At 46.4% G+C, this 25,656-nt stretch overlaps 1 long non-coding RNA gene across 2 annotated transcripts in view; it reads left to right on the forward strand.

Moving 5' to 3' along the window:
- LOC147717850 (uncharacterized) overlaps positions 1 to 25,656 on the forward strand; it is a 207,765-nt gene that overhangs the window by 155,136 nt on the left and 26,973 nt on the right. For both annotated transcript variants that reach the window (XR_015296102.1, XR_015296103.1), the window contains exon 2: positions 6,633 to 6,749. This is a non-coding gene — a long non-coding RNA (uncharacterized LOC147717850). The remainder of the gene's footprint in view (positions 1 to 6,632; positions 6,750 to 25,656) is intronic.

Here is a 25,656-nt window from a genome sequence, read left to right on the forward strand (position 1 = left end):
GTGTACATCCTATTCGACTTTGATAGAAGATATTTGACCAAACAATACCCAACCAATTGTGGGAAAAGACAATTGGTAATAGAGATTCTTCACACAGCAAGGGAATTTTTTTAAGCTATAAACCGTTATAATCATGCGTAAGACAAACAACCAGATACACACAATCTATTATTATTATTATTATTAAAGAGTTTTATATAGCGCCTGGTTACCCTTGGGCATCCCCGCGTTCATCCAGAGACGAAACGCCACAACACTAGGCACAGAATTTTAGGTAGGGAACAGGTGAGTTTTTAAAAGTTTGCGGAAACGTAAAAAGCTCGTTTCCGAGCGCAGATACAGAGGGAGAGAGTTCCACAGGGTGGCCACGTTTATAGAGAATCTTCTGCCACCGGTTCTTGCCTTCCTTACCCTCATGACCTGCAGCAGGTGTTGATGGTCAGAGCGGAGAGAGCGGGAGGCCTTATAAGGTTGAACCATATCCCGAAGGATAGGTGGGCCTTTCCCCTGCAGGATTTTGTAGGCCATACAGAGTGCCTTAAATTTCACCCTCTCTCTGACAGGGAGCCAGTGCAGCGCCTTCAACGCAGGGCAAGCCGACTGACGCCTAGGAAGGTCCGTCAAGAGCCTGGCGGCCGCATTCTGCACTAGCTGCAGTTTGTTTAGAGTGGATTCTGGAGCACCCATAAACAATGCGTTGCTGAAATCTAGCCGCGAGATGATAAGCCCCTGAATGAGTAGCCTCCTAGAAGCCACTGGGAAGAGAGGTAAAATCTTCCGGGCCCATCGGAGCAGGCCGAAACACACGCCTGCGGTTTTTTTAGCGTGTGTCTTAAAAGAAAGGTCCTGCTCCAGCCACACCCCCAAGCTCTTGATCTCCTGCTTGGGGGTGGGTGCGGCTCCTAGGCAGCTGGGCCAACTGCTTGGTGATAAGCAGGGAAGGGAGTTCCCCAGCAGCATCAGTTCCGTTTTGGAGCCGTTAAGCTTGAGTGCTGAGCTACACATCCACATGAAGATCTTATCTAAACACGTGTGCAGCCGGTCGGGATGGTAAGCCGACTGGGAAAGCCCGACCACCAACTGAGTATCATCAGCATAGCTGATGATCTTGATACCCAGAGGCAGTACCACACTCTCCAGAGGGGCCATGTAAACGTTGAATAAGGTAGGGCTCAACGATGAGCCCTGTGGCACACCACACTGGAGAGGTACCGAAGATGACTTCTCGTGGCCTTCCCACACCTCAAACGTCCGGCCTTCCAAAAAGGAAGCAAACCACTCAAGTGCCGTCCCGGAGACCCCCACCCCCGACAGCCGTTGGAGAAGCACCTGATGGTCTACGGTGTCGAATGCCGCACTGAGGTCCAGGAGGATCACTGCCACCGATCCCCCTGAATCCAAAATGCTCCTGGCATTCTCCACGACTGCCAGCAAGGCAGTATCGGTCCCCTGACCAGGGCGGAAGCCCGTTTGGGAGTCGCCCAGAAGAGAATTGGACTCCAGGAAGTCCGAAAGGCACCTATTCGCCAGCTTCTCCGCCACCTTACTGATGCCGGGGAGCAGGGAAATCGGCCTAAAGTTGGCGAGGTCGGCGGGGTCCAGGTTAGGCTTCTTCAGGAGAGCCTTAACCACCGCTCCTTTCCAACTGGGGGGCACCACTCCTTGGGTGAGGGACAGATTTATGAGGTCCGTCACTGGGCCGCCGATGGTGGAGGCTACCTGCTTCAAATACTTCATAGGTGCAGGGTCTTTCGGAGAACCACTTTTCATGGTCGTCAGGACCGTGAGAACTTCTTCCACGGTGACAGGACCAAGGGAAGCCAGCTCCACTGATCGCACCCTGGGCTGAGGCTCTGGGTTACCACCCGAGGGGATCTCCTCTGCTAACCGGGGGAGGGATGCCAGGATGTTGTCAATTTTGGTTTTAAAAAAGGAGGCAAGTTCTAAACATTTCTCACGTGGGTCCTCGTGAATGACCTGAGGTTCTCTTGCCTATTCCTAATGAGTACCATGGTCCAATATCAGCCAAACCACGAATAGCAATCTATTCTTAGCATGATAGGTGGAAATAATTTTATGAGGGAAAACAGGGATAAGATAGTAAATAAATTAATAAAACATACCATACAATGTTCGCAAATGCAAACACGGTTGTGAAGATTATTTTGATTTTATCCTCAAAAACAAAACGATTGTGATATTTCGTCCGGTCCCCTTTGTTTTGTATTTATATGTTTTACACAAAATAACAACAAACCAAAAGCTATTGTCATTACCCTTTTAATAAAACATCTCCAAGTCTAATATTTATTAAAAAAGCGGCTATAATAATGCCTACCTTACAGATTCAGTCCTGTTTTATTCAAAATTTCTTCACCAATATCAACAAACTATCCCTCCACAAGTGCGGAATCTGGTTTGATAATCCAGAGATGACCTCTATTCTATTTCGGAACCGGCATATATACTGCCTGTTAAAAGAACAAACATATCATAATTGTGTTACTGAAGTTTGAAAACACAAATGCTACTATTCAGGACAGTTCTAAACTAAATATGCATCTCGCCGATCACATTTGTGGACGCGTATTTATAAATACAAAACCAGTTTTGTTTGCGATAATATATGCAACCCCGTGCTCTACTGCACATCATGAATATAAATCCAGGCGAAATGTGTGCAAAACGTTATATTTTAAACGGGCAATGCAAATTAAAACACTCTCCCCAATCGGATTATACTTTGACTGTCCGAAACGAGCTTGGTTTGCGATAATGCAAGCAAACCCGAGCTCCACTGCACAACACTTTCGTATCTTGAAGTTCTAGCAACAAGCCTCCAAGTATATGCCATTGCGTACCTCAAACGGGGGCCCCTATGTCCAACATCGACGACTGTGTTTTTCAAGAGTACCCGCCAAATCAGCAGCCTACTGTGAGGGTGGGCAAGCCTCCATTTCCAGCGAGCATCGGCGTCCCAAGTGACCCGAAACCACCGACAGCTCTCCCGTATCGATCCTAAGTTCCCGGCAACAAAAGAACCCGCCACCTTTTAGTTGCGACAGGACTACAGGAGTGTATTGCAAGGTAGACTTTAAATACCACAAACTCCCACAGGGCTAAGCAGACATCGCCCGAAGTGCTGAAAAATTACAAAAACCCTACTGTCCTAAAAAATAAAATAGTTTTTTGCTCTTGATAAAGGTATATTCGAAAATTTTAAATATTAACAAACACGAACCGAACCAATTGGTTGGAATCAATTATGTTTCCCTTCTCTCCTCATAATCCTCAAATCATCGTATAAAGATCACAATGTACTCACTACGTATCATTTCTACAAAAAACTATCCTATTTGCATAATATAAAAATTGCATAATGCACCCACTGCAAGGCGACGGACAGCAAAGGGCTGCATTCCCAATCCAAAAAGGAAAAAAGAAAAGAAACGGAAGGAAAGCGGGGGGCATGCGTGCCTGTTACACGCCTAGGTCAATAAATACTATAAAAAAAACCGGGAACAATTGGTATAGTGAATCGCAGTATAACAACGATTAACAACATACTCTCAGTAAGTGGTCCAAGGTAGATTCAGACACTATTCGATAAAGTCATTTTCAGAAATTAGCCTGCGTCAAAAACAAATGACCACATATTCTTTTGTACATGGGTAACAGAAGATTCAAACATAGTTCAATAAAGTTATATTGAAACAGGGGCTCAATACCCCCAATCTTATGGGGCAAGCGCAGCCATACTATTAAATGCACCAAATCTAAATATCTAAAATATCCACATACATCAGTATGTAGAAAATGTATATGGATGCCATGACATTCTAATAACCCCTATCTGCCGTCTATAAATTATTTTCTTTTAATAAACGCCAAAACTTTTTTCTCCCTTTCTTCTTCTTTTCAGAAGACTGGCAACAGTGTCAGTAAGTTCATTTACATAAACCCAAGAAGATGTAAAAACACAATAAGAAAAGAGGGGGGAAATATCAATATGGTACCCATATAGACATTTTTTTTTCTCTCAAAGAAAACATCAGACACCAAAGCATTTTCGGTCTATATACTATATGCAATTTTATAGAAAATAGTGCATTTCGTCATCACTGTTATGCCCCCTCTCGTTTTGTTTTTGAGGATAAAATCAAAATAATGTACACAACGGTGTTTGCAATTGCGAACATTGTATGGTATGTTTTATTAATTTATTTACTATCTTATCCCTTTTTTCCCTCATAAAATTATTTCCACCTATCATGCTAAGAATAGATTGCTTTTCGTGGTTTGGCTGATATTGGACCATGGTACTCATAAGGTATATGCAAGAGATTAGATTGTGTGTATCTGGTTGTTTCTCTTAAGCATGATTATAACGGTTTATAGCTTAAGAAATTTCCCTTGCTGTGTGAAGAATCTCTATTACCAATTGTCTTTTCCCACAATTGGTTGGGTATTGTTTGGTGAAGTGTGGAGTGGAGAAGTGTGGCTCACTGGTTAGAGCAGGCAGACCCTGAAGCAGAGGTCAGACCCGGGACCAGCGTTCGATTCCCGACGCGGCAGGGTCTTGAGCTCAAATGTCCATGGACTCGATAATTCTCGCTTCGGTGCCTGACCTAATCATGGGTTCACACTCTGCAACTCTGGGCATTAAGCTTGCTTAATCTCCACAACACCCCCCTGCGGTGGGATGCCTGGCTTTCACCTTGAGGATGCCCTGTAGGGGCTATCTCACAGGGAAAAGCCAGGACGGGTTCCCAAGGCAAGCGCGGAGATACCCCTTCGGGGGTCGATTCAGGTGCTATATAAGAAACATAATAATAAATATCTTCTATCAGAAAGTCAAATAGGATGTACACATTCAATTTGCATGTGTCTTAATGTTTTTTGTATATGTTTAAAGTGGTTTTGTTTAATCAATGTCTATTTGCATATTTAGTTATAACACTAGCATAGTTATTTCATGTTTTCCCTTGGTTTGCCTATGGATGCGGATTGCACATTTTAAAGAATGACATTTGGAAAATGTTTTAAGTGTTATGTGAATTGTAATCCTTGTATTTGTATCTATATTCATGTGGTATTGTAAGTCTTTGTATGTTGATTTTACATGTTGTTTTGTATATAGTTTAATTTTCCAGCCCTGAAGAAGGTCTGTTTCCAGAACGAAATGCGTTGGCTGTGATTCATCAAATAATAGAAAGAAGGATAAACAAATCCAGAAAGAAGGAATTGTGTTCATTGGATGGACTGTATATAATTGTGCTTAATAAATATACGCATTCTGAGGTGGTGCAACTTTAATATATGGTTTGGAGAATTCATTTGACCCTGTGGTAAGGGTGGCGCTCTTGGGCAGAGAGTGCTGTTAAAGGTTTTGCGCACAGGATTGAGCTACGTGATAAGATATTGGTTAAATATTTCTGCTGTTTGGTGCCTGGCAAAATTTTGAACCACTGTCCAGTTTTTTGTGTTCTTAGTTTGGGCTGGACTGTTTCCATGGGGAGCAGTGTCAAGACTGATTTGCACATGGCTGGGTTCAAACTGGATTGGCATGGGGAGCAAAAAAACAATGGATTTAGTCCCAGATCTCTGTACTGGGGTGAATGTTTGACATTGTTCAACATTCTGTCCATCAATTGTTCTTTTTGCATTTGTCACTGTAATTGACAGCATGTGAAACAGGTTAAATTACTCTGTAGATAATATCTTGAGATATCTCAGCAGCTGAAGAATCTCCAAAGCTCAGTCTCCTGTACCTGAATAAACCAATGTTAGTGGAAAAGTGATAATATATCTGCAGTTCTCTTCTAACTAAAGCTGGTGATACCCTTTGTTTAGGTCAAGGCAGGAAAAAACTTTAGCTCCGTTCAGTTGCATGATCAATTCCACTATATGAGGACCAGGATGTCCCTGTCTCTCCCTCTCTGTCTCTCTCGGTCTCTCTCTCTCTCTCTCTCCCCCCCCCCCCCTCATGGGATGTGGCCTGTGGGCCGTTCAATGATGTCATGCTTCAGAAGTATTGTAAACTCTTTCTCTACAGCTTCTTGCAAATAACAAGGGACACCTCGGTGCCACTGGGCAACAGGATGAATATCTTTGTTGATGTGAAGCTGTACTTTCTCATCTTCTTGGGATTTGCAAAGCCATGAAGCAGCAATGGTAATTACCATGTGATGTCAGCTGGAGCACAGAAGTTTTATTTGAAGGATGTCATCCCATCCGACATGTGCCGGTCACAGACTGCTTTGTATTGATTCTGGCACATGCGGCACGCGCGAGCAGCTTGCCGTACAATTGCAAACCCTCAGCAAGAGCAGTCTTGTTTTCTCACAGGCACGTGTCCCCTACTCGTTGCCAGATGTAGCGTCTTCCCCAGCCCTGGAGCATGCAGTATAGATTACACCACACACAGGAGCTGCATTTGAGCATATCTTTATTGACTTATATTCAATTACGCTCTGACCACACCTTTACACCTCCCCATATCTTACATAGTTCCTGTCTCAGAGTCCGCCCAGGACCTTCAGGGTCCTAGTGGGCGTTGCATCGATATGCTATACCTGCCACCAACTTGTCTTTTACTTCCCTGCCTCACACATCTCTTCTTTCTCTTGCAGGGAAGGCGTTGACATGTTACAATTGCCCGTACGGCCTCTGCATCCTACCCTCCACCGAGACCTGCTCCTTTGGGCAGATGTGTGCCACCGCCACCGCCTCAGTGTCCTCCGGCATTCGTGAGTATTGCGAGACAGACGTGCGCGTGCGCACATACACAACACGTAGGCGGCACACACACATCATGCCTTCATATACAAGGACCGGCCACTGACCGCAATGGAATGCATTTGTCCTAGAGCTGCGCTTTTTTGCTTCAAATGTACCGAATACGCTCCACTTGGACCGGCCCTCAGTCCTCACAGAGTTGGTGCCTGGTTTCTCACGCAGACTGGGTCTGAAGTCTTCAGAAAAGTTGTAAAAGAATGCTAAATGTTAACCGAGGAAACTATTGTCCAGTAAGTCTCTGGACACCAGACCTAAATTTGAGCATCTTGATTCTTCATTGAGAAAACAGTTGATCGATGTATCTCAATTTTATTTTGTGCTTGAAAAATGGGGGCAGGAAGTGTTTTGCGATATCCATTTTGCTTCATCAAGGCCTATACGTAGTCTAAATGTTGATTGACATCTACATTTGATTACATTTACGCTTCATACTCATCTTCATGCCCATAGCAGCAATATCAATGTACAATTATGAACCTATTAAATGAGAGTGCTCCTAAGTTCGGTTTGATAAGTCACATTTCATGATTTTACATCGGCTTGATAACCATCCCTCATGCACACTCCAATTTTTGGAGGTCAATTTTTCCTCAGTTTTCTGAGTCTCTCTCTCACTGGAGACCACATGCCCACCCGTCCCACAAGGCAGTGTCCTTGTCTACATAGATATTCCTGCCTGATGGTAGCATTACTTGGAGCAGGGGAAACTGTCACTGTATTTTAGCCCTCTGCCTCCAAACAATAACCCCATACCCAGGTGGGCCCCAAGAGTACACCGAGGTCTGGCCCAATGAAACCAAGATCCTGTGTTTGAGGTGGCGCAGCCCAGGCAGGTGAGCCACCGTCCCAAAAATACTGGATGGGAAAAAACCTAGCCCAGGGACTGGTTTGTGGTTGGGGCCATTCGGTCATTGTCAATTGGCCTATATGGCCTAACCCAGCGGTGCAAGGTGCAGGGATGAGAGCAGCCAGAGTCGGTGACCATGGCACCGTCTACCCAGGGACTGGAGGAGCAAAGGGTGATTATTGAAAAGTGATTGCAAAAGGTGATCCGGGTGAGAAGAAAGGATGTGATTGGGGCATCAACACTGGGAAGACTGGTGAGTCCTGTGGCTCCAGGAAGCGTCCGGTAAGGCAGCGATGGGCTTTCAAGCTTGAGGGGGTAGATGGTGTGTGAGTGCTGGAGGACAGTGGTGAGTCCTGGGGCTCCAGGAAGATGGCAGTAAGGGATCCAGGGGTCTTGAAGCTAGATGGGTAGGCCCTGTGTGAGTGGTGGAAAAAAAGTGGTTAGTCCAGGAGAGTGGCAGTAAGGGAGCAATGGGTTTTGAAGCTTGACTGATAGGTGCTGTATGAGTGCTGCAGCATGGCAGGGAGTCTTATGGGTCCAGAAGGATGGCAGTAAGGCAGCAAAGGGTTTTTATATTTGAATGGGAGGCTCCATGTGAGTTCTGGAGAACATTGAGTCCTGTGGCTCCAGGTGGGTGGCATTGATGCAGCAATGGGTTTTGAAGCTAGAGGGATAGGCACTGTGTGAATGCTGTTGGACAGTGGTGCGTCCTGTGGACTCAGGAGGATGGCAGCAAGGCAGCTAAGGGTTTTGAAGCTAGCGGAATGGATGACGTGAGAGCACCGAATGGCAGTGCTGAGTCCTGTGAGTCCAGGAGGGTGACGGCAAGGCAGAGATGGGTTTTAAAGCTTGGGGATAGGTGCTGAATGAGTGCAGAAGGACAGTGGTGAGTTCTGTGGCTCCAAGAGGGTGGTAGTGACGCCGTGATGGATTTTGAAGCTTGGTGGCTAGGCACCATGTGAGTGCTGGAGGACAGAGGTGAATCTCGTGGGCCCAGGAGGGTGGCGGTGATGCAGCAATGAATTTTGATGGTGAGTGAGGTGGGTATGGGTGGCTTTTTCCATTACTTTACGCTGCTAAGGCAGGAGCGGGATGGGTCTGTAGCTACTGAGAGTGTTGGGGTCTGCTGTTAGTTTCTTCAATAGGGCATTGACTTCTGCATTTTTCCATCAAGATTGGAATGTGGCAGTGGTTATAGAGGTGTTGATGATAGTGGTAAGTGCGGGGAGAGGATGGTTCTTCCAAGTTTGTATATAAAGTAGGGGCATGAGTCTCAGGGGGCTCCTGAGTGGATTCTATTCATCAGGGCGGTCATGTCTTCATTTGAGAGGGGCCTATCATTGCTTAGCTGCTGTTTGGCGATGAGGGAGGTGTCCTGCTGGGTGTTTGTATCAGTATGCTGTGGGTCGAATGTGTTGTAAATCTTGGCAATCTTCTGTTCGAAGAAGTTTAAGAGGTCGTTGCAGAGTGCTTAGGATGGAATTATGTTGTTGTTGGCAGCTGCAGGGTTGGAGGACTCTTTGAAAATCATGAAGAGTTCTTTGAGGTTGTTGGGGCTCGCTTTGAGTCTGAGAGTTAGGGCCTTTTTCTTTGCATCTCATTTTTGTTGGTGGTAGAGGTTGAAAGCGGATTTGTATGTAGAGCTTGCGGTGGTGTTTTTGTCAAGTCTCTATTTTCTCTCAAGTTGTTTGCAGTGGTGCTTGGACTTCCTGAGGTCGTTTATGTACTAGCTGGGTCATTTGTTGTTTTTGGAGATTTTATTTCTGGTGGGAGCAGTGCAGTTGGCACATTGTGAGCCATGTTTGAAGAGCTTGGTGTCAACATGGAGGTTCCCGGTGAGGTTGGTAGGGGGGGTGGGGGTTCCTTTATATGGTATTGGTTGTTTTCTTCTGATATTTTGCCCCAGTGTCTTCATGATGCTTAGTTTTTTTTGGTGGTGTAGCTTGGTGGGCGGGTATCTTGAAATGTATGATGTAGTGGTCGGACCATGTGAGCGTGGTCATATGACTGTTGGTGATCCTGTTGTTGGAGAAGAAAATATGGTTGAGGGTGTGGCCTGCTGTATAGGTTGGTTCTTGGATGAGCTGGGTGAGTCTGAGGTTACCGAGGCTTTTGAGTAGGGCCATGGAGTTTGGGTCTGTGGTGTCTTTCAGGTGGAAATTAAGGTCCCCGAGGAGGATGTAGTTGGTTGATCTGATGGAGAGTGCAGCGATGAAGTCTGTGATGTAGTTACAGAATTCTGCTCAGGGTCCCCGGGGATGGTAGGCGAGGGTTTCCGTCATAGTGTAGTCCATTAGTATTTTGAAGTGGAAGTGTTGCAGGAGGTTGGTGGCTGAGTCTGTGGAGGTGGCGAAGTCAATTGTGTTTTTGTAAATGATCGCTAGTCCTTTGCCTGGTTTGTGGGTTCGGACCTGGTGCATGTTTTTTTAGGCAGGCAGGATGGATAGGGTGATGTCCGGTTTGGAGGCTGGGTTGAACACTGCTTCAGTCAGAAAGAGAAGGTTGTGACTGCTGCTGTTGAGGAGGTCCCAGATTTCGGTGGAGTATTTCCAGAGGGATCGGATGTTGAGGAGCATGTCACACAGTTGGTCTGGGTTGATGGTGATGGTGGGGGCATGAGTCATTTGTTTGTAGGTAGTGGTGTTGGCGTCTGAGGTGCCGCAGGTGAACTTGCAGTGGTGAGTCCTGTGGGCCAAGGAGGGTGGCAGTAAGGCAGTGAATGGTTGTGAAGCTAGAGAGGTAGGCGCTGTGTGAGTGCCGGAGGACAGTGGTAAGTCTTGTAACTCCAGCAAGGTGGGGGTAAGGCAGCAATGAGTTTTAAGGTTAAGAGGTAGGCTCTGTGTGAGTGCTGGATGACAGTGCTGAGTTCTGTGGGCCCCGGAGGGTGGTGGTAAGACAGTGATGGGTTTTGAAGCTTGAAGGTTAGGTGCTGTGAAAGTGCTGGAGGACAGTAAAAAGTCCTGTGGGCCCTGGAGGGTGGCAGTACAGTGGCGCTGAGTTTAGAAGCTTGAGCAGTATGCGCAGTCAGGACCATAGCCAGAAGTATATTGTTAGGAGGAATGACACTCAGAAATGGCCACACATTAAGGCTGTTGTTTTATAGGTGCATTATCCCTCAAAAACTGGTTGTCTTACTAAATATTGACCCCAGAATATTTCAGTACAAGAATAGTAAGGACAGAATATTGAAAGGTAAGTGCATATATAGGAAGCATAGAGTTACTATTCCCAACTCCACACCTGCATATATTGAAGATGTATATACCGTGTAAGTACATATATTTGGAGTAAGGTACAGGAAATATATACTTCCTTACCTGTCGATATTTTAGATATCCTATCCTGAATATTCTGTGCCATCAATATTCTGGTTTTGTATTCTGCTGCACACTGTGTGAAGGAATACATGAATTTTTAAGGTACATATCAAAGCACTCTCAATCAGCTCTCCACAATCCAACGTTAAATTCTATCAATTTGATGGGATTTAAAGTAGAAGGGTGTAAAGTCTGACTTGCAACTTTATGTATTTTCTAAATGTTGATGATTTGTGCAATGCAATAATTGGTAGGGAGACAAAATATCGAAATTTATGTATCGATATACAATAATATCGATGTTTTAATTTCGATGGTATAGAATATCGATGTCCAGAATATCGACAGACAGAATATCGTTTTTATGGTATGTATGTTACTAATATCGAAATTTAATAATATCGAAATTATGTTTAGTGTTTTGTATTTTATTATGTTGTTTATATGTTTGTTAAATATGTTATTAAATGTATGTTTGAAAAATAGTAATTTTGTTTACATTTTGCGTTTTAGTATCAGAGCGGGTTGTGGGTTTATAGGGGAATAGGGTGGGAAGTAATTTAATAATAACTAATTAATTAATAAATATGTTAAAATATTTTTAAACAATAATACATTGGTAAATAATTAATAATAATTAGTTAATTAAATTAATTAGAGTTAATGTGCAAATATAATTTATTTGTTATTGTTAATTAATAATTAATTGGTAATTAATTAATATTAATTAGTTAATTACATTAATTAGAGTTTATGTGCAAATAAATATAATTATTTGTTAATGGTAATTAATAACTAATTGGTAATTAATTAATATTAATTAGTTAATTACAATAATTAGAGTTAATGTGCTAATATATGTAATATTTTTTAATTGTTAATCATTAATTAGTAATTAAATAATATTAATTATTTAAATAAATTAATTAGAGTTCATGTGCTAATATATTTAAATTGTTGTTATTGTTAAATAATAATTAATTGGTAAATCATAATTATTAAGTGATTAAATGATATGATTTATTTATGTGTAGTGGGTTGTGTGTTAAAGGGGGAGTAGTGTGTGAATTAATGTTTACCCCCATGCTATCCAACCTTTTTCCTACTGTTGCACCCTCTGGAGCAGGAATAGTAATGTTTACCCCTACGCTATCCAACGCTTTCCCTACTATTGCACCCTCTGGAGTGGGAATAGTAATTTTTACCCCTACGCTATCCAACGCTTTCCCTACGGTTGCACCTTCTGGTGTGGGAATAGTAATTTTTACCCCTACGCTATCCAACGCTTTCCCTACTGTTGCACCCTCTGGAGTGGGAATAGTAATTTAAACCCCTACGCTATCCAACCTTTTCCCTACTGTTGCCCCCTCTGGAGTAGGAATAGTAATTTTTACTCCTACGCTATCCAACGCTTTCCCTACTGTTGCACCCTCTGGTGTGGGAATAGTAATTTTTACCCCTACGCTATCCAACGCTTTCCCTACTGTTCCACCCTCTGGAGTGGGAATAGTAATTTTTACCCCTACGCTATCAAACCTTTTCCCTACTGTTGCACCCTCTCGAATAGGAATAGTTATTTTTACCTCTACGCTATCCAACCTTTTCCCTACTGTTGCACCCTCTGGAGTAGGAATAGTACATTTTACCACTGCGCTATCCAACGCTTTCCCTACAGTTGCACCCTCTGGTGTGTGAATAGTAATTTTTACCCCTAAGCTATCCAACCTTTTCCCTACTGTTGCACCCTCTCGAATAGGAATAGTTATTTTTACCTCTACGCTATCCAACCTTTTCCCTACTGTTGCACCCTCTGGAGTAGGAATAGTACATTTTACCCCTACGCTATCCAACGCTTTTCCTACAGTTGCACCCTCTGGTGTGGGAATAGTAATTTTTACCCCTAAGCTATCCAACGCTTTCCCTACAGTTGCACCCTCTGGAGTGGGAATAGTAATGTTCGAGGCATGTGGGCTGCTGAATTCATATCTGTGCATAGATCGCCACCTAGTGTTGGGTCCGGATGATTGCACATTGTTGTCCTGGAAGAGTCTTCGAAGTATCACGAGATAGGTGGCTCCTCCCCTGGACTACAGTGCGCATGGGCATTGCCTCCATCCCCAGATTGTTTTTTTCCGCCATTGGGTTCGGATGTGTTTCGGTTCCCTCTGTCGGAACCGATAGTTGTTCAACTTCTACTCGAGACCAAAAGGTCTTTAGGCTGGGCGTCGGTATAGTTGCGTACGGGTTTCTTTCTGACTCTCAGCCCCGATCTCTTGTTGCCCTTCCACGTGCTTTCGGCGCGGACGGGCGTACACTACACTCTTGCTATGGAGCGGACTCCGTTTAAGAAGTGCCCGGTGTGTAACTCTAAATATTCACACCTCGACGTGTACCCTGTGTGCAATACCTGCTTGTCACCGGATCACCGCGAAGACACCTGCATGGCGTGTTTGAAATTCCGGAGCAAGAAGACTTTGAAGATTCGTCGAGCCCATAGGCTCCAGGCTAAGTTATCGGCTACGGCGCCCCCACCAGATGACATTTTCCAAGAATCTGTCGAGGGAGAAGACGACGTGCAAGGTTCGGACTCTAATCCCGCATCCGAGGGGGAGACCTACGACGCGGGTGAGGAGAACTTTGACGAAGTCACCGACGAGGTAGGGGACGACGATCAGGCTTTTGCCACGATGGGAGATAGCTCGGAGGAGGAGCATCCCCAACCAGACTCGGGGGTTATTCCCCTTCATACGGCCCAGGTCGAGGGATCGCCTTCGGGCCTTACCCAAGATCTAACTATGAGTCCTACGTCCCCGCCTCCGGGCCCGGTCACGGACATTGATGAACCACCACTTACGTTGAAGAAAACGAAAGTGAAGCCAACTGGTCACGCACCCTCGGATGCGAAACCGAAAGCGAAAGTTGAGCTGGTGAAGAAGGTTCTGGAGGCGTCAACTTCCAAGAAAGTCAAGATGGCCGACTCGAAGAGCCACGCCAAAATGGCCGACCCGAAGCCCTCGGGGTCGGTGCCGAAGGCGAAATCGTCCGACGCGGCTGCGTCGGTTCCGAAAGGGGTCGTGGACCCGAAGAAGGCTCCAAAGAAGCGTCAGGGCGACGACGCTCATGGGCATGGGCCGTCGGCCCCGAAGAAAGTGACTGCCGGCGTTCAGGCTCTCGGCGACGAGGGGTCGCTCGGACCGGTCAAGCCCTCTCCGGCCTTGACGATGAAGGTGGCGGAATCCCTGCAGCGGATACGAAAGGACAGTGTGGTTCCCGCTCAGGACGCTGTAACGCCTAAGCTCACGCCTAAGCCTGCGAAGGAGCAAACGCCTATCCGTTTCACCCTACCACCCAAGTCGGCGCCGAAGGCCTTCGCCTCGAAACAGGGCGGACCTTCGAAGGAGGTATTGACGCCGAAAGCTGCCTTGGTGGTGTCGAAGCTTCGGCTCCAGCCGCTTGCTGAAGAGGAACGTCGTGAGGTAATCATCGACGCCAACACCGGGAAACTGTCTCTCCTCAAGAGGAAGATCACGACGGAGCCGGCGTTGGAACATTTCAAAATCCCTCTCAAAAACAAGAGGGACTCTGCGGACTCTTCGGCTCTGGTGGAACCTGTGTCCCCACAAGCCCTGGGACACTCGGCGACGCATTCCCCCGCAGGCGATGCGGACGAAGAAGATGCCGAGTACACCTATCCGGCGTACTCGGATCCGGAGGAGGAGCGCGAACCTTGGTCCGCCGGAGGCGACACGGAGGACCCGCAATCGGGTCAGGACACGCAACTTTTTGCGGCCAAGACGTCCCCGACGGAGGACTCGGCGGCCTTTAATGCTCTGATCGAGCGAGCTGCGGCTAACCACGACGTCGAGCTGCACTCGGACCCCGTGGATGTGGACTTCTTATTCGACACCTTCTCTGTAGCTGAAAAGTCAGTCAAAACGCTGCCGATGCTCAAAGGGGTGCTTAAACATGCAACGGAGGTCTTCAAGGAGCCCACACGGGCGCGTGTGGTCAACCCTCGCATCGACAGGAAATATAAGGCAGCGCCCACGGATCCTACATATATCAGGGGACACTTGCCATTGGACTCCTTGGTTGTTTCCAACGCTCGGAAGAGGGCGAACTCTCAAACTACTGGTGACGCTCCTCCCCCAGACAAAGAGTCCAAGATCTTCGAGGCCTCAGGCAAACGGATTGCTGCACAGGCAGCTAATATCTGGAGAATTTCTAACACCCAAGCCCTGCTTGCACGTTATGATAGGGCCCATTATGACACCTTAGAAGCCATACTGCAACACTTGCCTGACCAATACAAAGAGGCAGGAGAGATGCTGATTCAGGAAGGAAAACTCATTACGAATGCATCCATCAAATGTGCCCTGGATGTGGCAGAAACAGCCTCCAGGGCTATCAATACCAGTGTGTTGCTTAGACGCCATGCCTGGCTTCGAATTTCAGGGTTCAAACCCGACATCCAAACTACAATACTGAATCAAACAGTGAATCCTGACCACCTGTTTGGACCTGAGGTGGATGCCACCCTGGAGAAAATGAAAAAAGATACGGAAACTGCCAAATCAATGGGGGCTTTACAAAGTCAGCAGTTTCGGAGTGGTTCCTTTCGCCGCTCAAACTCCAGAGGCACCTCAAGGGGGCAGGCATCCCAGTCCACACAATATTACAAGAGTAACACCCAAACCTCGTACAACAACAAGGGTAGAGGTGGTTACAGAGGCAATAATGTCAAGGGCAGGGGACGTGGAAACAATAGCTCCAGGTCCACCACCACCAACAAACAGTGACGTCTTGTCACTGCCCCCCGACCATACAACACCGGTCGGGGGGAGACTCCAGCAGTTCCTGCCGGCGTGGAAGACCATCACCACGGACAGGTGGGTGAGGTCTCTTATCCAGTACGGGTACTGTCTAGAGCTTACTTCCATTCCACCGGACATGCCCCCAAGAAGCCGTCCTATGTCAGGCGAGCATTTGACCTTTTTGCAGCAAGAAGTTCTAGTCATGCTGCAAAAAGGGGCGATAGAGCTCGTTCCATTGGAAGAGCGGGGAACAGGGGTTTGCTCCCTGTATTTTCTGATTCCCAAAAAGGACGGGTCCCTCAGGCCAATCCTGGACCTCAGGCCCCTAAACTGGTACATCCTCTCGGAGCACTTCCATATGCTCACGTTGCAGCAGGTGCTTCCCCTGCTTCAGCAGGGGGATTTCCTGGCTATGCTAGATCTGAAAGATGCCTATTTTCATCTCCCCCTGCATCCTTCCCACAGGAAGTATCTCAGATTCACGATCTTAGACCAGCATTACCAGTTCAGGGTCCTGCCGTTCGGGGTCACCACGGCACCAAGGGTATTTACAAAGTGCCTATCGACTGTGGCGGCGCATCTCCGTCGCCAGCACGTCCACGTCTATCCCTACCTGGACGACTGGCTCATTCAGGCAAGGACAGAACGACAGTGCGTCGACCATGTGTCACGCACCATTCATCTCCTGCACGATCTGGGATTCTCTCTGAACTACCCAAAGTCCCATCTCCAGCCCGCCCACGTGCGACAGTATCTGGGTGCGACAATCAACACTCTGGCAGCCACTGCGCAGCCAAATTCAGTGAGAATCGCCAGTATCCAGGCGCTGATCCAACGATTCAGACCCCAACACTCGCTTCCAGCGAAAGTGTTCATGCAGTTGATAGGCATGATGGCCTCCTGCATCTCCATTGTCCCGCACGCGAGACTACATATGCGTCCGCTTCAGGAGTGCCTAGCACGTCAGTGGACTCAGGCTCATGGGCAACTGACAGACCTAGTGTTGGTGAGCGGTCGGGCATACAACTCTCTGCATTGGTGGAATCCACAAAACCTTTGCAAAGGCCGACCATTCCAAGAGCCTGTCCCACAGATTATCCTGACGACGGACGCCTCTCTCCAGGGATGGGGAGCGCATGTACTCCATTACACTGTGCAGGGACTATGGACACTACAGCAGAGGAAGATGCACATCAATGTGTTGGAACTGATGGCAATCTTCATGGCCTTAAAGGCGTTCAAAGTACATCTGTGCAACAAAGTCGTGTTGATCCGGACGGACAACATGACGGCCATGTACTACATTCAGAAGCAGGGAGGCACACACTCTCCACAGCTGTCTCATCTGGCTCAGAGCATGTGGAAGTGGGCCATTCAGAGGAACATCTTCCTCATGGCAGAGCATCTCCCGGGCAAGGACAATCAAATGGTGGACCTGCTCAGCAGGCACAGCCATCAGATGCACGAGTGGGAGATACATCCATCAGTACTCCAACCGTACTTCCAAAGGTGGGGTCATCCAGAGATAGACCTGTTCGCCACAAAGGAGAACGCAAAATGCCAAAGCTTCGCCGCCAGGTTCCCACACCCGCAATCGCAGGGCAATGCGATGCGGATGAACTGGTCAGGCAGATTTGCGTACGCTTTTCCCCCAGCACCTCTGATACCGCTGGTGGCACGCAAACTCAGGCAGCACTCGATGACTCTCATCTTGGTTGCTCCGACGTGGGCTCGCCAACCATGGTACACCACGTTTCTAGAACTGTCCGTGGTGCCGCATCAAAGGCTTCATCTCACTCCCAGCCTTCTGACGCAGAGCCATGGCGACATTCAGCACCCAGATCCGCAGCAGCTCAACCTGGCGATCTGGCTCCTGAAGTCCTAGAGTTTGGCTACCTCAATCTTCCTCCCGATTGCATGAACATCATTCGGGAGGCAAGGAAGCCCACTACTAGAGCTTGTTATGCGGCTAAATGGAAGAGGTTTGTCATCTACTGTGCTAACCACAATATTGACCCGCTGGATGCTTCCATTCAAAACATCATTTGTTACCTTTTCCACCTGTATCAATGCAATCTGGCGTACTCTTCCATCCGCATTCACCTGTCTGCTATGGCAGCATACCTCCAGAATAGGCAGCACCTGTCACTCTTTAGGGTCCCTGCTATCAAGGCCTTTCTGGAAGGACTCAAAAGGGTCATTCCACCAAGGACCCCACCAGCTCCAGAATGGAACCTCAATGTGGTTCTTACGAGGCTGATGGGTCCTCCCTTTGAGCCACTGCACTCTTGTGAGCTTCAGTTTCTGACTTGGAAGGTTGCGTTCTTAGTAGCAATCACATCGCTACGGAGGGTTAGCGAGTTGCAGGCGGTCACCATCCAAGAACCTTTCTTCCAGATACATGCTAACCGGGTGGTGCTACGCACTCACCCTAAATTCCTACCCAAAGTGGTATCACAATTCCACATAAACCAGACAATTGAATTGCCGGTGTTTTTCCAAAACCCAGAGACGCTGGCGGAGCGCATGCTCCACACCCTTGATGTTAAAAGGGCTTTGATGTACTATGTAGACAGGACAAAAGATTTTCGCAAAACCAAACAGCTTTTTGTTGCTTTTGTCACACACCACAAGGGAAACGCTATCTCCAAAGCGGGGATTGCTAGGTGGATAGTAACGTGCATTCAGATCTGTTACGCTAAAGCTAAGCGCACTCTCACTATCCCACCGAGGCCCACTCCACCAGGAAGTTGGGGGCCTCTATGGCTTTCCTAGGTAACATTCCCTTAGAAGACATCTGTAGAGCAGCCACATGGTCTACCACACATACTTTCACTAAGCACTATTGTGTAGACGTGCATTCCAAACAGCAGGCAGCTGTTGGTCAGGCTGTTCTAAAAACACTTTTTCAGACTGCTGCAGCTGGCACGGGCGGCCGCCGCTAATGGAGGGACTGCTATGTATTCTATGCACAGATATGAATTCAGCAGCCCACATGCCTCGAACTGCAAATGCTACTTACCAGTATGCATCTGTTCTTGGCATGTAGGGCTGCTGACATTCATATCGCCCGCCCTCCTCCCCGGCGCCTGTAGCAGCTGCAGTATTCATTCATATATATACATATGCTCATAGCATGGTCATCACTATCATTCTTCACTCCATCTCTGCCAATGGCTAAAAACAATCTGGGGATGGAGGCGATGCCCATGCGCACTGTAGTCCAGGGGAGGAGCCACCTATCTCGTGATACTTTGAAGACTCTTCCAGGACAACAATGTGCAATCATCCGGACCCAACACTAGGTGGCGATCTATGCACAGATATGAATGTCAGCAGCCCTACATGCCAAGAACAGATGCATACTGGTAAGTAGCATTTGCATTTTACCCCTACGCTATCCAACGCTTTCCCTACTGTTGCACCCTCTGGAGTGGGAATAGTAATTTTTACCCCTACGCTATCCAACCTTTTCCCTACTGTTGCACCCTCTGGAGTAGAAATAGTAATTTTTACCCCTACGCTATCCAACGCTTTCCCTACTGTTGCACCCTCTGGAGTAGAAATAGTAATTTTTACCCCTACGCTATCCAACGCTTTCCCTACTGTTGCACCCTCTGGAGTGGGAATAGTAATTTTTACCCCTACGCTATCCAACGCTTTCCCTACTGTTGCACCCTCTGGAGTGGGAATAGTAATTTAAACCCCTACGCTATCCACCCTTTTCCCTACTGTTGCACCCTCTGGAGTAGGAATAGTAATTTTTACTCCTACGCTATCCAACGCTTTCCCTACTGTTGCACCCTCTGGTGTGGGAATAGTAATTTTTACCCCTACGCTATCCAACGCTTTCCCTACTGTTGCACCCTCTGGAGTGGGAATAGTAATTTTTACCCCTACGCTATCCAACCTTTTCCCTACTGTTGCACCCTCTGGAGTAGAAATAGTAATTTTTACCCCTACGCTGTCCAACGCTTTCCCTACTGTTGCACCCTCTGGAGTGGGAATAGTAATTTTTACCCCTACGCTATCCTACGCTTTCCCTACTGTTGCACCCTCTGGAGTGGGAATAGTAATTTAAACCCCTACGCTATCCAACCTTTTCCCTACTGTTGCACCCTCTCGAGTAGGAATAGTTATTTTTACCTCTACGCTATCCAACCTTTTCCCTACTGTTGCACCCTCTGGAGTAGGAATAGTAATTTTTACCCCTACGCTATCCAACGCTTTCCCTACTGTTGCACCCTCTGGTGTGGGAATAGTAATTTTTACCCCCACGCTATCCAACGCTTTTACTACTGTTGCAATATGTGTAGTAAGTATATATATTAATTTAGATGTACACTTTATAATTTCTTTTAAATGTATATGTATAAGTTATTATTTTTTAAATATGTTTTAATGTTTTAATGTAATAATAGTAACATTATATGTAATTTAAAATTATTTTTACATTATTATTAATACATTAAAAAAAACAATATGTTCGAGGCATATGGGCTGCAGATGGTACATTATGAATAGATCGCCATCTGGTGTTGGGCTCGGATGATTGCACTTTGTTTTTCTCTTGGAGAGTCTTTTGTATCTTGGTGACTCCTCCCTTAGTTGGTAGTGCGCATGGGCATCGGCTCCATCCTTAGATTGTTTTTTTCCGCCATCGGGTTCGGATGAAGATCGAGACGCTCCAGATCAACTTCTGAAGAAAGTGATTTTTCGGCGCGTATTCCCTTTCCAATTCGACGGTATTGTTAGCGAACGCGTTCTTTTCCATTCCGACGCGTTACAAATTCAAAATAGAAGAGAAAAACTTGGATCTACGTCGAGGAACAAGAGACCTTTCTCGGCGCAGTCAAGCCCGGAGTCCATGGAAAGGACTCCATTCAAAAAATGTCCATCGTGTGGTGCTAAGTTCCCACACAAGGACCTACACGAGGTGTGCAACCTCTGCCTATCGCCTGAACACGAATCCAGGGACTGCGAAGCCTGCGCAGCATTCTCCTCCAAGCTAACGATCAGAAATCGTCGAGCTCGAAGGCACGAGGCTTCCAGAATGCAGGCGGAGGCGATCCCGGAGCTGTTCGGAGACGAACAAATCGAGGAAGAAGAGGACCAGTCGGGGTCGGAAGGGGACCAGTCGGAGGTTGAAGAACTCTTCGAGCAACAAACCGTGAGTGACGACGTCCCCTTACCGAAAAACCGACCCCGTGCGGTAACGACCCCGCCCTCGGGCCCGGTCAAATCGCTGAAAAAAGTTTCCGACGCCCCGCCTTCGGGCCCGGCAACGAAACCGAAACTGAAACCGAAACACTCGGAATCCCACCACGTCGGATCCGAGAAAAGGGCGTCATCGACTTCGACACCGAGGCGACATATAAAGGAGAGCTCGGTATCGAAACATTCCATGTCGAAAAAGAAATATGATGTATCGCCCAAAAGACACTCGATACCCAAAAAGTCGGAATCGAGCAGACATTCGGTGTCGAAACCAGAAAGATCTGAGGATCGAAAACAAAAACAGCTCTCGGAACCAGGACCCTCGGTACCGATTCAAGAGCAACAAACAGATCCCAAGCAAAAGATCTTGTTTATTGACCCACAAACTGGGAAAGTGGTCACGAAGAAGAGAAAGAGTGAACAGTCAGAAGATAAACCTCTTCCTCCAAAAAAGAGAACAATGGGGACGAACATAACTCCTCCTGCTTCTCCTCGTCCTAAAGACACACCCTCTTCTCCTATTCCTCACAATAGGCCACATATTCCTACACCCTCCACACCAAGACCAGCTACACCTCAGTCAGATGTAGACAGTGATATAGGGGAGGGAGAACCTCAAGGGGATGACGAATCTATCCAGGATGAGGAAGATCCATGGGAAAATTACGATGTAGGGTCAGATGAGGACAACGACCCAGAGCTATACCCCTCAAAGCCTTCACCACCTGATGATAACACAGGTTTTGTGCAGCTCATTAATAGGGCAGCAAAATATCACAAACTAGATATGCACACAGAACCTCAGATAGAGGATTTCTTGTTAGAGACTCTACCTAGTGCACAGAGAACATCAGGTACTCTTCCTATGCTAAAGGGTCTTCTCACTCACACAGAAGAAATATTCGAAAACCCAGTGAGAGCCAGGGTGTTAAACCCAAGAATCGATAAAAAATATAAAGCGGCTCCAAAGGACCCAATATTTATTAGAGGGCATGTACCTCTAGACTCGCTGGTGGTCTCAACCGCTCGTAAGAGAGCAAACTCATTATCTACAGGAGAGGCTCCTCCACCAGATAAAGAGTCGAAGTTAATAGATGCATCAGGCAAGAGAGTAGCATCACAGGCAGCAAATAGCTGGCGTATAGCTAATACACAAGCTCTACTCGCACGTTACGACAGGGCACATTACGATGAGTTAGAAAAACTTCTCACACATCTTCCAAAAGAACATCAAAAGAAGGCAGACCAATTAATTCAGGAAGGTAAAATAATAACTAATACTTCCATTAAGTGTGCGTTAGACGCAGCAGACACTGCAGCAAGGTCTATTAACACTAGTGTCATGCTAAGAAGGCACGCATGGCTCAGAATCTCAGGATTCAAACAAGAAGTTCAAACAGCCCTACTGAACAGACCATTTGATCAGAAGACATTGTTCGGTTCAAGTACAGACGAGACATTAGAAAAGATGAAAAAGGATACAGAAACGGCTAAGTCAATGGGAGCATTGCAACAGCCAACGCACAGAGGTTCCTTTCGTAGATCCACCTATAGAGGGGGCTCAAAAAACACAGGAACAAATCAGCAATCCACATCTTTCACACCAACATCACCCAGAGGTAATTCAAGAGGTAATTACAGAGGTAACAACAATAAGGGTAGAGGCCGCGGAAATAATAACAACCGCAACGCCTCAACACCAAAACAGTGACTTCATAGATCTCCCCCCAGACCACATAACACCGGTCGGGGGACGTCTATCACAGTTCCTACCTGTCTGGGAAGACATCACGTCAGACAAGTGGGTGAGACAAATTATCCAACATGGTTATTGCCTAGAACTCACAGCTACCCCGCCAAACATCCCCCCCAAACAGCGCCCAATGAGTCAGGATCATTTGACATTGTTAAGAGAAGAAGTGCTAGCACTTCTACAAAAGCATGCAATAGAGAAGGTCCCAAAGGATCAGCAAGGAACAGGAGTATACTCTCTATACTTCCTGATCCCCAAAAAGGACGGGTCCCTACGACCAATATTAGACCTCAGACCTCTCAATGCTTACATAAATTCGGAGCACTTCCACATGGTCACGCTCCAACAAGTACTCCCTTTACTGAAGCAAGGGGACTTTCTTTCTACACTGGATCTAAAAGACGCTTACTTTCATATCCCAATTCACAAAGCCCACAGAAAATACCTAAGGTTTGTGTTAGAAGGACAACACTACCAGTTCAAGGTCCTTCCGTTCGGTGTCACAACAGCACCGAGAGTTTTCACAAAATGCCTAGCTGTGGTGGCAGCACACCTAAGAAGACAACAAATACATGTCTTCCCATACTTGGACGATTGGCTAATAAAGGCCAAATCCAAGGAAGAATGTCTTCACAACACACAGAAGACAATTCAACTGCTGCACCACCTAGGGTTTACGGTGAACTACAAAAAATCACACCTGCAACCAAACCAGATCCAGCAATACCTGGGGGCTACAGTAGACACAGAAAAGGCAATAGCATACCCCAACCCAATCAGAGTACAGACAATGGTCGGGTTAATACAAAAATTTCAACCACAACACTCACTACCAGCACGAGTGTTTATGCAACTATTAGGCATGATGTCCTCTTGCATACTGCTAATACCACATGCCAGACTACAAATGCGCCCACTACAAGAGTGTCTAGCGACACAGTGGAATCAGGCTCAAGGTCAGATTACAGATCTGGTGTTGGTAAACGACCGGACGTATCGCTCTCTGAAGTGGTGGAACACAGAAAACATTTCCAAAGGACGGTCGTTCCTAGAGCCAGTTCCACAAGTAATAATAACAGCGGACGCATCGCTCTCCGGATGGGGAGCGCATATGGACAAATACACAGTACAGGGGAAGTGGAGTGCGCAGCAAAAGAAGCTGCACATCAACTACCTAGAACTGTTAGCAATATTTCTAGCACTAAAAGCTTTCCAAATGCAAATAACAAACAAGGCAGTCCTGATCAGAACAGACAACATGACTGCAATGTATTATATTCAAAAACAGGGGGGGACACACTCTCTCCAACTGTCCAAACTACAGCCATTCTTCCAAAAATGGGGGCAACCAGAGATAGATCTGTTTGCAAATCATCAAAACGCAAAATGCAAACAATTCGCATCCAGGTACCCACACCAAAGGTCCCAGGGCAATGTACTGTGGATAAATTGGTCCAACAAATTTGCTTACGCGTTCCCTCCTCTACCACTAATTCCACTACTGGTGAGGAAACTGCAGCAGCACTCAATGACAATGATACTAGTGGCACCCACGTGGGCAAGACAGCCGTGGTTCACCACGCTGCTACAACTCTCACAAGTACCACATCAAAAGCTAAGATTATTACCCATGCATCTTACACAGAACCATGGAGAAATAATGCACCCAGATCCCAAACAACTGAACCTAGCGATCTGGCTCCTGAGGTCATAGAGTTTGGGTATTTAGATTTACCACCAGAATGCATGGAAATCATTAAACAGGCAAGACGTCCTACCACCAGAGCATGCTATGCAGCAAAATGGAAGAGGTTTGCTATACACTGTAACAGTAAGCACATCAACCCTCTGGACGCATCCACTAAACAAATCATTTGCTACTTATTACACTTACAACAATGTAATCTAGCATATACATCTATTAGGGTTCATCTAGCAGCCATAGCGGCGTACCTACAAAACAGACAACACCTGTCATTGTTTAAAGTACCAGCAATTAAAGCTTTCATGGAAGGACTCAAAAGAGTCATTCCACCAAGAAGACCACCTTCCCCAGTCTGGAATCTCAACATAGTGCTTACCAGACTAATGGGGCCACCCTTTGAACCTATGCATAGGTGTGAAATACAATTCCTCACATGGAAGGTGGCCTTCCTCATAGCTATCACGTCACTTAGAAGAGTAAGTGAACTGCAGGCTTTTACGATTCAGGAACCATTTATGCAGCTACACCAAAATAAAGTGGTTCTTAGAACAAACCCAAAATTCTTACCAAAGGTTATTTCAGCATTCCACATCAATCAGTCAGTGGAATTACCGGTTTTCTTTCCAAAACCACAAACAGTAGCGGAAAGAGCCCTACATACACTGGATGTTAGGAGGGCCATATTGTACTATATAGAGAGAACACAAACTTTCAGAAAGACAAAACAGCTATTTGTTGCGTTTTCTCCCACACATAAAGGCAATCCCATCTCCAAAGCGGGCATTGCCAGGTGGATTGTAAAATGCATTCAAATATGCTACTTAAAAGCAAAGAGAACATTAACTGTTCCTCCTAGAGCTCACTCTACACGTAAACTAGGAGCATCTATGGCATTTCTGGGAAACATTCCACTAGATGACATATGCAAAGCGGCTACCTGGGTTACACCGCACACTTTCACAAAACACTATTGTGTAGATGTGCACACAACACAACAAGCTAGAGTGGGACAAGCAGTATTAAAAACATTGTTTCAGACAGTTGCAACAGACACGGGCGACCACCGCTAGGGAGAGAACTGCTGTATAGTCTATTCTTAATGTACCATCTGCAGCCCATATGCCTCGAACGGAATATGCTACTTACCAGTATGCATCTGTTCTTTGCATAGAGGGCTGCAGAGTGGTACATGCCCTCCCAGCCTC

This window comes from Lissotriton vulgaris, chromosome 5 (assembly GCF_964263255.1).
Source record: "Lissotriton vulgaris chromosome 5, aLisVul1.2, whole genome shotgun sequence".
NCBI lineage: Eukaryota > Metazoa > Chordata > Amphibia > Caudata > Salamandridae > Lissotriton > Lissotriton vulgaris.